This window comes from Cryptomeria japonica, chromosome 9 (genome assembly GCF_030272615.1).
Source record: "Cryptomeria japonica chromosome 9, Sugi_1.0, whole genome shotgun sequence".
In the NCBI taxonomy this organism is placed as follows: domain Eukaryota; kingdom Viridiplantae; phylum Streptophyta; class Pinopsida; order Cupressales; family Cupressaceae; genus Cryptomeria; species Cryptomeria japonica.
The window spans coordinates 617449353-617464104 of NC_081413.1; positions in this window are offsets into that span (position 1 = coordinate 617449353).

The following is a 14752-nucleotide window of genomic DNA, read 5'->3' on the forward strand; positions in this document are numbered from 1 at the left end:
GCAGGAGATAAAGTCTTTTTGAGAGTCAAACCTCATAAGAGCTCTATCTCGTTTGGAAAATCATCAAAATTAGCTCCAAGATATGTGGGACCCTTTGATGTATTGGAGGTTATCAATCTAGTTGCTTATAGATTAGCTTTACCCCCTACTCTAGCTCGAATCCATAATGTGTTTCATGTGTCTTTACTGAAACCTTACAATGCCAATGCATCTCATATTCTTGATTGGCAATCCTTACAGGTTCAGGATCCAGGGGTGGTGCTAGTGGAGCCCATCCGAATCCTAGATCAGCGTAGTGTGAAGCTACGGAGCAGAGATTTCACTCAGTATAAGGTTCAGTGGGACCAATATTTTGAGGATAGTGCTACATGGGAGGATGCTGAGACGATTGATCGTCATTTTCCTCATTTGCTTTCTTAGGAAATAACTGCTATTTAATTTTGGATATTTTGAAACAATTATTTAAATTTTATGATGTAAACTTGGATAGCTTGTGTGCTCTTGGTATTATTATTTGAATTTGAGGTATGATTGACATTTTATGAGATATTATTGTTTTGTGATTATTGATGAGTGGCAAGACATTGAGACAATGTCTCTTCCAAGAGGGGAAGGATGTCACGAATCGTTTTATTTAATAATGTGCAATTTAAAGATTTAATGTGATTTTGAAATTAAAATAGATTAGATCATTCATAATCTAGTGTGAGGAAATATAGTATGCTTTTTACTCCTGCAATTGATATGAAATTCGACATTTAATATTCTTTTGGGTTTGTCGATATTGATAAACTTTTGAGTGCAAGTAATGCAGGATCAGGTGAAGGAGGTCGAAGGCGAGAACACGAATTAGGTAGAATTGTTTTTAACTAAATGACTTCGATGGAAAAAGGGAATATCACACACCACATTTGCACATACATTTATCTTTGCATTTATGAATGAAATATTATGTTAAATTCGACCATATAGAATCAAAAAATTATTGATGATTGAATTATGTAGCGATTCCATGATTTCATTCGCTTTGTGTGAAATTATCAAAGTATGTTTGGTTTTCGGAATTTCATTTTAGTCGTACGAATTAGGACTCTATACAAACTTTTATATTCAAAAGATAATATAGTTCACGTTTAATTTATGTGATTATTTTTATATGATTTATATTGAATATTTTAGTATGATTAATTAGTCATTAAATAAATTGAATTATATGACTTAGTATGTAAAATGATTAAACATTGAATGGTAGACAACTTGAATGTATCGATTACACATATACATATATATATTTAGGTGAAATTGTAAATTTAATCAATATGAAAACTATCGTAAGCTATAAAACGATTATTCATCAAACATATTATAAATATAAGCATTTATTAAATTATGAATATATAATATGAACATTAAATGTTTAAGTTTAATATTTACATAAAGTCACATGTTAAATTATAAAGGTGATGGGTTAGTGTTATTTTGAAAAGCGACTATGTCGCATGAACGAAGGAAGACCGATTAGACTCCAGTCGATAAATGCATATCAACTAACATGGAGTTAAAAACCACGACTAATATAAGTCGATATACATGGCATAAAACAAAGATATTATTAAAACGTAGAAGATAAAGGTTTTAATGCACGAATTAGAAGATTTTAACGTGGAACTTACCATGCAAAAGACATAAGACCATAGTTAAAGTTAGAAGATGCAAAAACCAGCGACTAAATGCAAAAAACAGAGGATTCTAATGTGAAACATAGCATGCAACGTCTTAAAACTAAAGTTATAAATAAACATAGATTGGTGGCATCCTAAACATAGGAATGTAGAGACCTTGGATAGACCTAGCAGCATGGGCATTAGTCTCGCCATGATAGAAGACAAGTCTCATATGCCAACCACTTCACATGAGTGATAAATCTGCTAACGCATGATAACTACAACTTTCCTTCTCCATTTCCACGCAACACATGTTGAAAAACTCAGTTTTAACTCCCCATTCCACACAGCACATGTGAAACTGCAGTTTACTTCCTCCATCCCATGCAGCACATGTTAAAACTACAGTTTTAACTCCCCATTCCACGCAGCAAGGAAAAAAGGACTGTCGTGGTGGCATAAACAAAGCAAAATGTGTGAAGAACTGGCAGAAATAACAAGAAAAGCGTTGAATGCAATCAAGTAAGAGTTTGTTACATCTTTCCAACTCTCCATTCAACTGATAAAGACTGCACAATAACAGTAGAAATATGACAAAAGATGCCATCTCTCCTAGACGTGGAAGAATAAGAGGAGATAAAGGTAAAAGATTTGTAAATAACTACTATCACTGAGCCCTTAATAAAGGAGTAAACGTAGGGAAAAAGTGAATAAATAGAGATGGAGGACGAGAGGAAGACACACACATTCCTTCATTCATTTTCACAAGGAGAGAAGAGCGATAATTTCTTGAAGGGAAGGTTAGAATAGAAGAGAGGAGAAGATATTTGGATATTATCGTAGAGAGTAAGAGATAGAGATAGGAATAGTTGGAGAAAGACTTGTGATGTGTGGAACTACTTGACGAAAGAGCGTCAAGGTCAAAATCTTACAAACCACTCCAAGTTTTCAAGAGGTTAGAATTCCTTGTTTATGGTTTTTATTTGTTATATTGGTAATAAATGTATAGAAATGGAAGTTTAGATAATAGTTACGAATGTCCAAATGGGTAGCAATTATTATTATTTTATTTGAAATGCTTTGTAAACCATTGTGGAATAGAAGAAAAGAATTTAGAGAAAAGATGTTGTTAATATCGTATTTTGTCCAAAATAATTAGTTCTAATTCTATTTTAAGAATGTGTTTGCGTACTTTTGGTTATACATGAGATTAAATTCATACATGTATAACACCTTCTTTTGCATGTACCTTATTTAGTCGAAAGATTGATTTTAAGATTATTGCTTATGAAAGTTTATCGTTTTCCAAAATATGAAAGATTGTCTTCGATAGATATATTAGACAAGTAATGATTAGTAAGGAAAATGATATCTCTATTCTTGTTTTAAAAGAAAGATCGTATTCTTAATGGAATTTGTGTTTGAGGGAACCAAGCTAGGGTTAAGCTTGAGTTAGAAATTTTACCTTTCGAGACGGGTGCCGAATGTGGATGTTTTTAGGGAGAATAGTTGCTTTTTCCAACTATTATTTTGTTGTGCATGGCATATACTCGGCCGAGTTATTGTTTGAATTATCCGTAGAAAATGATGGAAATTCCTTATTTATGCTCTCTACCACATCCTAGTATGATAGTGAATGCTTGTTTCTTAGAATGAAGTAGAAAAATGAAAATGCATATATTATCTAGGCATGCACCAGATTCCCTCTTGCTTTCAAATTCTTTGGTTAAACCAATTCGTGCAGGGTCGGGTATTCTTGATTGACCAAGAATTCCGGGGAAGCGTAAGCTTCAAGGTTGGGCGGAAAAAGCGCCTGATTCTTGTTCTCGTCTGCCTTCAAAGGACAGAAGGAAGCGACTCGGACTAAAGATCGATGGATGCATCTTCTTGTATATTCTTAAGGCAATTTGGAAGCCTAAGTAGGAAATAAGATCTTCTAAGTATGAAATTGTATTATTCATTTGCATTATAATGATATATATATGAATGTTTTTATATCCATATTCGATGTTTGCTTATATCTTGTATAAAATATGCTTAGAGATTGAAATTTAAGTTTATTTATGAATAAAGAGTAGTTTAGTGTTAGATCCTAGATTGATGTCTTTACATTTTTTAGTTAGTTGATGATATAATTGAAATAATGTAATTTAAAAGCTAGATCTAGGGTAAATGATTGAAATTTGACATAAAATGACACAAACAAAAAGATACAAGTATAGTATGCAAACACAGAGCCAGATCTAGGTAGAAGGAATAAAGTGGAACTTGTGCTTGAAACATTGGCTTGAAAGTGCAAGATTGAGATGCAAAAATCAACCTAGTCCCCAACTATCAGATGTGAACAAACAAAAAACTTTCAAAATCAGAATGTTTCTCAAAATTTGTTCCCTAAAGCTCATCATAAATTTGTGGGATTAGGATGTAAAAATCAACCTAGTCCTCCGATTTTTCGCTCCTACAAAAATTAGATATAATTGTCATTGAATTCTTTGCCAGAATCTTCATCTGTAATTCATGAATTTGTCGCTTACACACATGCATAAATAAAATGGTGTTGTTGATAGGGGTTTGCCTAGGTCAAACCCTGGGTTTGGAATTAATCCTTGAATTGAGTTGAAATTAAACTTGAAATAGAATTGACTTAATTGGAAAAGCTTGCCTTTTGAGGGAAAGGCTAAATCTGAATTGAAATGTTTGAATTCGAACTTGATACCTTGATGAAACTTGCTTTGAAGTCTTCATGCATAGGTTGATAACATCATGTAGAATGCATTCACAATGTATTGATCATGGGTGCCACCACCTTTGCTTCATTGCCTTGGTGATGCTTGATTGCTTTTTCACTTGATTTTGCAAAAAAGTGCAATTGAGAGATTGAAAGAGGTTGCAAAATGAGGGGGTTATGCTTTCTTTTATACCCAACTATACCAAATATGTTTGAAATTTTGGGGTACGTCAACACAGAGATTTTTTACTCATCTTTAAAAAATGACCGTTGTGGGGTCCAAACTTGGGTCCCTTTTGGGAGGACCATGGTGCCTAGGAAATCCTAGTCCTACCGATCAAGACTCAAATTTGAATAGCGCCTTGTAGGGGCACAAGATATACAAATTTTGGATGGGTGAGAAAAATGCATGAAAGGCCAAAATGCAAAAGTGAGACCTAGGTGATGACGAAATTATATCGGGATACAATTTATGACGCTACGGTAAGACCTTTGACTTTTGTCTTTGCTAGATCAAGGGAGGCCTCTCTAACGTGTTATTGGGATGCAAAAAAAGTATTAATCATATTTCTTGTCACAAACTATACCCAACACATAATATGTTCATATTTAGGTTGATACTCTATATCTACATGTTGGTTTGACAATATAAGTTATGCATCTTTATAAAGCATATAAACCACCATACAAAATATCCAAGGATGTGTTCTTGATAGACCCTATTATTATTATGCATATCTCTATGAAGTGATGAAATCAATTACAACATTGTATGAATGAAGTTAAACTTGATGGGAGGTTGAGCATGAAGCAAATGTGTATCTTTATCAAAGTAATCAACAAAGTTTTAAGTTTCAAACATAAAAGGATGCAATGGTTAGAATATAGTCAATGACACCTTGTTGAAATGTCATTGATGACCACATCTTTAAAGCCTACACATAAGTTAGGCTCTATGCACGAAAAAATGAAAAGATGAATGAAATTGTTGAATATTACAAGAATCTAACTTAACTCCATAAATGAACCCATGCATTTCTTATATTGCTCTAAAACTATACCTTGTAAATGATTTAGAAATATTTGAAAATCATCTAGTTGGCTAACTAATTAGAAATAATACCCAAAAACTACAAAGAATACACATGGAAATATTCAAACAACGATAGATCAAACTTTTGACTTATTTTTTAGGATTGCAATATCTCATTAACTACATATTAGAGATAAAACCCAAAACATATAACAATACAAAATATCCTGAACCTTTACTAAAAAATGAAATCTTAATGATTTGCAGTAATTTTTTCTCTTAGTCTCACTCTATGACATTTTTTTTAATCCTCTTTCCAAAGGAAGATATGATAATATACATCACCCATCATATCCATGCAACATTGAGAAAAGGAACAGAGTTGCTTGCTATTGCAAAGGTCACACATGCCTTTAAGACCATCATCCATGATATTTTCATGTTGAAATCACCTCTTCAAGATGTTAAAAGTTACCTTAAGGCATGCAAAAGTATTCTCCTTTTTTATAATAACTATCTTGCACATTAATGGTGCTACAAGGTTCAAGTTTGTAGGCCAAGTAATAGCCCTCAAATTTTACTAAAATGGCACTCGAGAGATGGTGTGAGAACCATCAAGAGACAAAAATCGAACAACCGTATTAATTCAATTCCAAGTTGGTTTCTACTCCACCATTGAAATTCTATATGAATATGTATCTCTGAGATAAACTACTATTTCTAGGTGGCAAAACTCTCTTTGGGTAGCTATAGTGTCAAATATGATAAAATTGCATCTTCAAACCCTACACAAAAGCTAGGCTTTATGCATACAAATGAAAAGATGAATAAAATTATAATACAAAAAAACATTCTAGCTCGGGGATCCATACAAAATATGATATGGATCATTGCCCCTTCCATTATGGTATGGAACTTATGGAAAGAAATAAATAGACGATTTTTCAAAAGAAAATAAATGGATGTAAACAACCTAACTTTATCAAGAGATCCATTATTGAAGTGGCTAATTCCAATGTCAAATTTAGGAAGAAAACCAAATTCTCTCAATGGGATGAAGAAATCCAAAAGATTTGGTTGGAGCTTAAACGCCCAAGTATGGACAATCAAAAGAAAGGTATTAACAAAAAAGAAGTTATTTGGCAAGTTCCCAGAGATAAACGATGGAAATTGAACTTCGATAAGGTTGCCAAAGGCAACCCCGAACCCGCAGGAGAAGGCTATATAATAAAAAATAAGCATAGCAGGTGCGTTTAGGTAACATAAAAAAGGCTTGGCCTAACAACCAACAATGAAGCTGAAATAGCCACACTTCAACTAGGACTGCAACTATGCAAAGAAAAAAACATCTATATCATTGACATAAAAGTTGACTCCCAAATCTGCATCCAGGCCATTATAAAAAGGAAACCCCAAATTGGAAACTTTAGAATTGGATTATGATGGCTTGGGATATCCTAAAAGATTTAGAGGACTTCATAATTGGCCACATTTACAAAGAGGCAAATTAGGTTGCTAGCAAACTAGCAAATCATGGAGTCATACAAAATGAGAACGTGATAATTGATTGCTACTCCTCGAGGTGGCGTATACTTGGGGATCTAATCTAAAATAACTACACTACAAATGTATTACCAGCCATGTGGGTTATTCATTGTTATAGTGAATATGCTATGAATTGATATGAAAACTCTCACCATCTGTCATTCCTGTGAATATATTTTGCGGTAATACCATCAAAACCCAAGAACACATGTCCACATCCTCCTTGAAAATAGGGTTGAAAAGACGTATATGGTTAGAAAATGCAACAAGCTAGAAGATATTTAATTTATCTACAGATTTCAGAAATGATATATCCTGAGAAAATCCACATTTAGATTGCCTCAGATTATCATCAATTTTATTCCACTGAGCACTGCAAAATGTTGGATGGGTTCATGTTATTTAATCGCCATCCTACCCTAGACAATTTCAATCAAAGAAAAATTGCAAAGCATATCAAGTTGGAGTGCAAATATGCAGAGGAAACACTTGAGTAACAAATTTTATTTTTGTTCAAGCTGGAAACTAATGAGGAATCCACAACCATCCTCAATACCCTAGGGAAATACCATTGGATGGGTGAACACGTCCATGATGGAGATATCTATGAGGAACTTCTCTTGCCTTGTGTGTAGATATTGGAGGATACCTTTTGGGGGGGTAAGAATTGCTGACCAATATGTACAAAGGGAAAAATATGAGGGTGTGCAAAGGGATTGACAAGTGGAAGGTCCTCCCTAAAGGTAGGAATGTGCTAGGGATATTGAATCTTGCAGAAGAAAGAAAGAAAACTGAACTTGAGACTGCTTGGGGGTTGTTCCGTAATGGCATTACCAAGAATAACAACACGAGAGAGTTTGAGGCATTTGTAGAGAAGAACGAAGGCTTGATTCTGAAGGAGGTCATGGACCGAATGGTGGAGATTAACAAAGGGATCAGATATCTTTATCATTAGGGTTAATAATATAGTCCATGTAATTTTCCAATATGTCATAGTATAGATATATACTTATGTAATTCTCCTTTGCTTTAAGCAATAGAGGGAGATTTTCCTACTACTAGTAGCACTTACCTATGAAAAAATTATTTTAAATCTGCAATTTATGAACGAACAATTTTATTTCTCATATTACTCTAAAAAGATACCTTACAAAGGATGTTATATGAGGATTTTATAGTTGCCTATCTAGCTAACTAATAAACAATAACACCATTTTGGGTGAAAAAATTGTAAATCAGGGAAGTCATTGAATTATAATTTCAACCACAGCGTGTGAGATTAAATCTCTCCTCACAAAGGGGAGGTGTAGTGTCATAAAATTGTGCCTCCTGTAATTTTAACCACATTTGAGGTCCTCACCTTGGCGACGACATCTCCTTCCCTAACCGAGACCTATTTTTGCATTCTCACCCCTTCACCCTTCCTCCTTCAAGACTTGTGGCTGCTCTAGACCTTGTTCCGGCCCCAAAATAGGGCAGGACAAGGGCGTGGTGCCCTTTTCCCCACCCCTTAGGGTGGCTCTAATTTCGGTCTACCCGGTCTCCTATGCATAATTTGTCTTCGGGGTTTGCAATTCCTCTTTGTCGGTCTTTGGTGGTTGAAAATTAATCCTTGAGGCACGTATAAAAGGGGATTCAATTCCCTCGTCGAGGAGGAGAGGTATAAGGAGAAGATACGAGATTTCAAGGTCATCATCAAGCATTCAAGCATTCAAGTCTTCTTCATTCATCCATTCAAGCAACATTACAACATTCATTTGCAAGCATGTGTGTGTGTTAGGGTTTTGTCATGTTACATGCCATTTCATACCACATTTGTGGTTACATTCAAGAAGCAAAGCAAACATCATCAACAAGTTGCAGATCTACAAGGCATACATTTCCATTGTTTATGTAGTCACATAAATCTGTCATTTTTAATTAAATGAATATTTGCTATTTATTTGATTAAAAATCCACTAGCCATCAATTAATTAAATTAATATTTAATTAATTCATCTTCAAACATTCTCCTATTAATTAAATAAATTATTCAATTTATTTTAATTAATTCATTAAACCAAATTCACAATCAATTAAATGAATAAATCCTATTTATTCAATTTAATCCCCTTTCCTCTTTTAAATAAATTAAATAAAACATTCATTTAAATCATTAAAACCCCCCCACTTGCATTTTCCTAAAAATGCAACTTGCACCTATTTATAGAAATAAATGAAATTTATTTTAATAAAAATCCTATTTTCCCTCAACCACCAAACCCACTTGCAATCCTAATCCCCTTTTAGATTCTTCTAAACCCTTCCTAATTTGCCTAATTCATCCCCTAAATATTGTCACATTCCTAAGCAACTTGGAGTCACTTCTCAAATACCTCAAAGTCTTTAAAAAGCATTTAAGGCTTGATGTGGTCAACAAGCTAACCTCTAAAGTCTTCCAAACCACTAATGGCTCTTACATGACCATTTATGGTTAAATCCACTTGCACCCATGGTTAGGGAATTTGACCCCTAACTCAACCCTCGTGTGACCCATGTGTCTCCTCAAGCATTTATTGCTTTGACCATGGTTATCCTCACTAACTCTTTCACAAGAGTTTATCCATTGGATAAAAACATTATTCTTTGGATAATGAATTTATTCACTCAACCCAACCTTAACCTTACCTCCAAAGGTAACCCTCAGGTCATGTCAAGCATTTAATGCTTCTTCCCTCTCCTCTCAACCCATCTCATGTTGACACTTGTCATCATAGGATTGGGTTGAAAGCCCTCACATGGATTGAATACCATTCAATCTCGACCCTTGTTGAGATTACTCAATCTCAACCATCCATTGCTCCATTTTTCCTATAAATAGAGCCCATTTCTTCATAATCCAGATCCTGAAACTTGCATGCATTTAGATTATAGCCATTTCTAGAGAGCATTTAGCATAAACCACCAATACATTGTTATTTTGGTCTAAAATAAATCATTCTAGCATCATAGCATCTAATATTAGCTTTTGTTCACATTTTACATATCACATTTCAGATTAATCATCTTTCATCTTGAATCTCCATAAGGTATCCACAGTGCAAAAAGTTGTTGAGAGCTACACCAATTTGGAACTTGGAGAGGAGAGGAACAAGGAAGAAGGAACTATAAGCATGGTAGAAGACATTTGGAGATGTCTTCTTGCATTTATGTACATAGTTAAATGCTTTACTCTGTTTTTAGTGTCTCTCTTGGTATGTCTGCTTAGACTAGTTTTTGGTTGATTTAACACTAACATTTATCTTTGTTTCTTGTGCTTCTTATGTGTTATGCGACCACAGATTTTTAGTCTAACATTAACCCCTTTTTGCAGAGCATCAATTTACATTCAAGCATTTGCAATTACTTTCTTTCAAGGTTGATTCCTCAATCGAGGTTTGAATGAGGCAAACCCCTATCCACAACCATTCTCCTCCTCTTTTCTGTGTGGAAGTTGCAGGTGCACAGGTATAATTGCAAGTTTGGGCTTCATTTGTAGAGACGAAAGAACCCTTTTAGTTTCACGGATTTTGTGGAGGAACATGTACATTCCCACCACGGTCCCGACAACTTTTCTCCAAATTTGCAGGGTAGATCCGTATCAGTCGAATTAGCTCAGATCCGCAATTACAGCGTGATCCTGAACTGGTAGCCTCACGTTTCACTCATTTCCTCTCTCTTTTCCACATAGTCAACAAGTCATCTTTCTCATTTACAAAAGAGGGTAAATCACACTTCAACCCTTGCAATCCACTTGGAATTCACATCCTTGTTTCCCTTGGATTTTGATCTAGTGGATTCAAGCCCCTCTTTTGAATGCAAAGTTCCTTTCCAAGTGAAAATCATCTTAGTGGCTTCCTTTCTCTCTCCTAGGTGGGGAGTCACTGGGATCCAATTTTCCACTTTACATTTTGGTGAACCCAACGTCTTACACATTAATTATGATTTATGATTTATGATTATTAGATATGATTAATTGCAATTTGAATTTCAAATTTTCATTTTCAAGTTTGATCTATTTGCAAATTTTAGAGGTTAATTGCATAAAACCCCTAATTTTTCATTTTGAAAAATTAAGCTTGTGAGGTGTAAATTTTTAATTGCTTGTTTTAGATCTAATTTCTATTTCAAAATTACAATTCAAATCCGTCTCTTTATTCTGAAAATTCAGTCGTTAAATCATAAAACCCTAATTTTTAAGATTCTTTTATTTTCGACCTTTAACAGCAAGTTTGATAGATCCAGACATCTCCAAATCGGCTGCTTTTTTGGATTCCGCATTAAAATCATAATCTCTATCATCCCTGAAAATTTTGAAAAAAGTTGGTCAGACCGTGTGTGCTCCCGCCACGGTCCTCAGCTTTTTTCCCAAAATTTCAGGAGACGGAATTGACTGTATTTTTTTGCTCAAATCCAGATAATCGGCATACTTTATCAATTTTAACATTCTCTAAGGTCAAACACAAATTCAAAATTCATCAAATTCACATCTTAAAATTAATTTTCATAAAAAGGTCCTAATTTTAGATCTATTTTTCCAGCAAATTCATATTTCACTCAAGAGACTTTTAATAGCAATTAATAAATTGGATTTACTTGCTCTTTCGCATATGATTACATTGTTTTTTGCATATATTTACTACATTCATGTGTCGGATAAGAGTTTCTTTCATTTCATGTTGCTTCTCTTTATTCATAGCACTTGGTCATATTGTGTTGTTAGGATTTCCAAATTATTTTCTTTTCAATTAGATCTCAAAGCTTTCATGTATCATTTATGTTGCATTATGGTGATGTTGTTAACAAAATGCATTTCCTATGTTAATCATCTTAAAGATTTTGTAGATACTAAACCTAGAGATCCTAACCTTTGTACTTCTCCTATGGTATCTTGTGTGGATGAGACGAGATCTAATGCTTTACCCAATGATCTTTCTACAAGAGAGAAGGCATTGGAAAGTAATATGGACCCATCTTCTCCTCATATACATACCCTTGAGCAAGTGAGGCAATATGAAAACATCAACATTCTTACATCTTTAGATCCTCCTTCTTATCATAAGACCTATCTTCAACATCAAAGTCTATGTAGGGAGGACGATGCCATTCATTTTATTCATGACCTTTCCCCTCACATAGAAATCACTAAAAATGAGCTTTTAGATGATGAAGACGTTCCTCCCCAATCTTCCAAAAAGGATAAGCTTGATAAAGGAAAAGAGATTGTCATTTCACATGATACCCCTCCTTCATCTACAAATCCTTTTCTACATCCTTACACATTAGATTTCAATTAAATTCACGATCTCGTTCCTCCATCTAGTCAATTGCAACATTCTTATAGTCATGGCTTTCATATAATTGCAAAACAAGGTTTTAAAGTTCAAGGAATTGGAAAAATTGAGCATGGAATTCGTGTCCCTGTAAACCCTCTTACACAAACTACTACAAGAGGCCTAGGAAGTGATACCCCTCTTTCTATGGACTAATTCCTTAGGCTTCAAAACTTTCAAGATTACCTTCAAAAACAACAAATCAAGAGAGCCCACAAGAATGCTTCTTCTTCAAAGCATCCTTTTTGTTCATTTCATCAAACCCATGACCATAATGCTGATGACTACCCTCATTTTCAAAAATATATTCAAGATGACATAGATAGTGGCAAAATTAAAATTATGGATAACGAAACTTCTTCTTCTAACAAACCCTCTCCTTTATGTCAAGATGATATTTATCATCCTGACAAATTAGCTGCAAGAATCTATTGGAGATTGAAACATGACAAGAACATTTCCTTTCCTCCTCAAAATAAAAACAAAAATCATAAGCAAGTGAAAGGTATTGAATATTGCATTTTTCATGATTCATATTCCCATTCTCTTGGAAAATGTTATGCATTTAAGAAATATTTTGTTCAACTGCAATATGATCTTGCACAAATTTGTCTCACAACAGATCTAGTTGTATTTCTTGGTAAAAACACAGTGCCTTAGCACTTCTTTTTCCTTCATGATGCTCTTCACCCTATGGCATAATTATCCCATTTAATAGGAGCTCTTTATCATTAGTGGTGGTATTGTTTCACTTTAACATACTTTGGGGCAGCAACATGAAGTCCATTTTTCTTCTTCTTTCTATACATTTATCTCTATATTTGTGCATTATTCATTATTAGATCTCTTTTCTTGCATAGGGTTATTCTTAAGTGAGCATATAATTGTTATTTGGTTTCCCTCTTTGCTTGGAGAGCGACATCTTTAATGAATACTTCAATTCTTCTCTTTCCTTCATTTTCTTGGAAATCTTACCTCTTCTATGATTTTGATTATTCACAAGTATGATATGCCCCTTAGCAGGGAATGATCTTTTGAGAGGTGTGTATCCCTTCCCTGAAATGATTTGTTCCACTGGGACGACATATCACTTGAAACTAATCACCATCAGAAAATGTGTAATTTTTCTCCTTGTTCTCCTCACTTGGGGGGCAAGGATTTTTACTCCTTCCCCTTTTTTGTCTTATCATTATTTCTTTTAGAGGCTACATTTTTCATATGTGATAATCATTTCTTACAATGGTATGCTTTCATGATTGATCTCCCTTGGGGAATATATGATGTTTGTTTTTTCCTTTCAAAGATTACCACTTCTTGAGACGTGTATTTTACATTTACTAATGTCTTTTCTTGCATGTGTTCATGTAAGTTCATTGCACATTTGCTTATGTTTAATCTCTCTCTAGTAGATTGTGTAAGCTCTTCTCATTGTCCCTTGGATTGGGGGGCAATGATCCTTTTCCCTCTCTTTCTCTAGGGATCCACTTTGCCCTATTAAGTGGATGGTGTGAGTTCTATTACTTGATGTCATTCCTTGTGTGGAATTGTTGTTGTTCACTCAAGGATTCTCTCTTATACGAGAGGTGTTAGTCCTTCATTACGACCTCTTTTACACTTGGTAATGTACATCTATGATAAATTCAACCATCCCTCTGGGGGCTAAAAGTGAGTCATCCCTCATCAAGAATCTCTTTCACCTATAAATAGGAGGAAGGATTGCATTCTTTTTCTTTCATTTTCTTGTTCTAGAAGATGTTATATTTGTCTAAGACAACTCCTCTTTTGGGTAGATGTCTTTTGAACAAAGATCTCTTCTCCTCCAAGGATCACCTTTACACTTATAGCAATATATCTCTCTTTCAACTATCTTATCCTTGCTTGAAGAGTATTCCCTCTCTTGCTTGGATTTATGAAATTGTTTCATAATGGATATCTTCTTTGTGATGAAGGTAGGAATCCTTGTTCTAGTTCCCTTAAGATATCAACATCAACCTATGTTGACATCTTAAGCGGGGAGCACCCTCACTTCTCCTTTATACTATACTTCTCTCATGCATTGTACAGTGAGACATTCTTGGAACCAGAGGGTGGCCTCTTAGAGAAAGATGTCATCACTTTTCTTGTACAGTGAGACATTCTTAGAACCTGAGGGAAGCCTCTTAGAGCAAGATGTCGTCACTTTTCTCTAGTACAGTGGGTCATTCTTGGAACCAGAGCATAGACTCTTAGAGCGAGATGTCTTCACTTCTTGTTTTCTTATACAGTGGGTCATTCTTGGAACTAGAGCATAGACTCTTAGAGCGAGATGACGCCACTTTTTCTCCTATGCAGGGTGATTATTCTCGGAACCAGAGCACAGACTCTTAGAGCGGGTGTCACACCTTTCTTGACACATGTACTATACATTCTATATAGGTTGTAGCATACTTGG